The sequence below is a fragment of the Silene latifolia genome, chromosome Y (assembly GCF_048544455.1).
Source record: "Silene latifolia isolate original U9 population chromosome Y, ASM4854445v1, whole genome shotgun sequence".
Lineage (NCBI taxonomy): Eukaryota > Viridiplantae > Streptophyta > Magnoliopsida > Caryophyllales > Caryophyllaceae > Silene > Silene latifolia.
This window is the reverse complement of record NC_133538.1, coordinates 401193727-401196797: the sequence shown is the minus strand read 5'-3', so window position 1 is coordinate 401196797 and position 3071 is coordinate 401193727. Positions and strand designations below refer to the sequence as shown.

At 38.4% G+C, this 3071-nt stretch overlaps 1 non-coding gene across 1 annotated transcript; it reads right to left on the bottom strand.

Moving 5' to 3' along the window:
* Positions 1-2481: 2481 nt before the first annotated feature.
* On the bottom strand, positions 2482-2588 carry LOC141634977 (small nucleolar RNA R71). The gene has a single exon (XR_012539691.1). It is a non-coding gene; the product is annotated as a small nucleolar RNA R71 (small nucleolar RNA).
* Positions 2589-3071: the final 483 nt, after the last annotated feature.

The following is a 3071-nucleotide window of genomic DNA, read 5'->3' as shown; positions in this document are numbered from 1 at the left end:
GGTGCTTGGGGCGCGAGCCATACGACAGTCCAAGGAGCCTCTCCTGGTTGCTTAAAAGGCTATGAAAACCGTTATGAAAAGGGTGTTGAAACCCGCTTTTGTTGAAAAGGTCGTTAAGATCACTTTTGTGTTAAAGTTTAGAACATGACTCGGAATATTCATCATTACGTTGATGATACTCGTTGTCGGGTTTGAATTTGCAAGCTTGACATGAATAATTTTGTAAATAAAAATTGTAAGATGTGTATGCTTGACCATTTCGTCAGCGTTATCGAATTAAATCGACATGGCATATGTGCCGCCCAAGGATGACATGCAATATAGTCAAGACAAAGAGGAAATAAAATGAAATGAGATGAAATATAATAAAATAAACGTGAATAAAAGTGTTTGATATGAACTAATTATATTAAGTTCATCGCTTTGTAATTAGTTGATATTTATCATCGTACTCGCATTAAACTGACATGGTATATGTGAACCAAGGATAATTATGAATATGACTAAAATGCTTGCAAATATAAATAAATGAAAAATGAAAGAAATAGGGGATGAAAATGTTCAAATCTCCATATGTTTGTTATTAACCAACAATATCATCGTTACACGGGATAAAACCGTCATGGAATAAATAACCAAGGATTATTTTGGTAATGGTCAAAATTGTTTATCATAAAAATGATTTGAAATGGTGAAAACAGTTTGGAGAAAAGAAATAAGAATGGAATAAGACATGAGGAATGATGAACTCAAATACTATGAGTTCTGACCTGAGAAGCCAAAAGAGGCACGAGCTCCTAGGCGAGGCAATGAGCCTCTGTCTCAGGCCAAAACTCGGTTTTTACTCGATCTTTCCAAGTTTTGAATCGTCTTATGCATGTTTTATGATGTTAAAGATATGAAAACAGTAAATAAAACATCAAATAAGAGGATTAATTACACCCTCATACTTACATGCTCGGTTGCTTGACCAGAAATCGACAAAGTGTAAAACTTATGAGTCGGAAAGCTTGATTTGAAAAACCGTTGTGTAAATATGGAGTGTTGCTTTGCTTTAGTGTGAGTGTAGTTGGTCGAAGTGGTAAGTCAAGTGTTTTTAATGCATGAAGAGGATACCAAACAATGTGTATGGCTCGTGTTTTCAATCGGTAGGTCGAAAACACGTGTCGGTTTTTTGACTTTAGAAGTCGAGGTCTAGAATTTTAAGGGAGGAAGAAAGGGCGGACTCTCGCGTAAGTGTAAATGGTGGTGCTTGAAGGGTATTTATAGAGGAAGGGGTTGTGTTGTGCATTTTAGGCGACGTGACCATACAGGCCACCCATTATGACGCGAGTATATTGGAAACACAAGGGGTTGTCATGTCCCTTTCGCAAATTTGGAATTTGTGGTTTATTATATCCTAGGTTTTCTTGGATATGTTTTGTGGTTATTGTTTTTTCACCATGTACAATAAGATGTGGGTGATATTTGGGGTGGGTTTGTTGTGTTTGAATCAGGTTTGACTCGTGTTTGAGTCGGGATTTGAATTTTGAGTTGGTTTTAGGTCTAGTGTAAGTTTTGACTCTAATTAGTGTCATTGCGACCCCGTTGTCGTGCATAAAACACTCTAGGTATTTTATTTGAAATGTTTTAATATGTTTTTGGTTATGGATTATAATGGAATAAATCAAAATGGCTTACTAAAGTGGTTGCGCTTCTTTCTTTTGTGAAGTGGCGGTCCTTCGATGCAGTTTGCTGGAGCCATTGAGGCACTGGGGTAATGTTGTTGTTGTTGTTGTTTTAATATGTTTTTCATTTTCGAAAACGTTTTTTTGAGCTTTCTGACACAAAGTTATACAAACTGTCGATCACACATAGCGATTTCCGAAACATGTTGTAGTCCAATAATCATCGGATTCTTGTTGGGCATTCCACAGATACTGGGTATCTACAGAGGGAAGATCCACTTCAATCACGGAGGAATCAATTTCTTTGAGTGACAGAGGTTTAGTTGACATTGGGATTGAGTTTTTTAATCCATTTGCAATGGAGCCACAAAATAACCCACAACCAAATCCCCTACACAACCCACAAAATAAACCAACCATGCCTAAATTTTCATCACATTCCGTACCTACCGAGGATAGCCTACCCAAACCCAATAGCACTCCAACACCCATACACCTAACGAGAAACTTCATAGCAAAGCCCGCTTTTATTCAATTAGTTGAAAGGAGCCAATTCGGGGGGGGGGAGTGGGTTGGGGGGATATCGAGTGAGGCTCGGCATCTTCACATAGAGACCTTTTGTGATTATTGTGAAGCTATCTCTCAAATAGGTGTGGCTCCAGATCAAATTCGATGGGTACTCTTTCCATTTTTATTGATAGGAGCCGCAAAGTAATGGTTAAAGTGCTTGGACAAAACTACACTTGGCATCGATTCATGGAAAAAGCTTGCCTTAGCTTTTTACAAGAAGTTTTAACTACCGGAGAAGACTAACATGCTTAGGGCTCAAATCACGGGATTTAAGCAAAGAGATGAGGAATCACTATATGAAGCTTGGGAGAGTTTTAAGGCCACTTGTCGATCTTGTCCTCACCATGGCCTTAGTGAGTGGTTTCTAGTCCCAACAATTTTGGAATGGACTCTATGAAGATTCAAGAAATGTGTTAAACATGGGCTCTAATGACATGTTTACCGAAGTTGAAGACAATCAAACTTGGGAGAAGATTAAAGATATGGCTACCCATAGTTCTCAATTTGGTAGACCTAGAAAGGCTACTAGAGGAGGCCGACATGAAGTGGACTATGTGACACAACTTAGTGCCGACTTTGGTACACAACTAAGCTCTCACATGAACACTATGAATTTAAAGTTCAAACAATCCATAGAAGAAGTGAAGAAGGCTTCTACCTCACCAAAGCAACAAACAATCCATCAAGTGAATGCCATGGCTATACGCCATCTATCCCAAGTGGAATATATGAAAGCTGTGGAACTTGGGGCACGACCAACAAGAATGTAGAGGAACAATTGAGCAATTAAATGCTTTCCAAGAATACAAGAATGGTACCCATAGTCAAACTTTT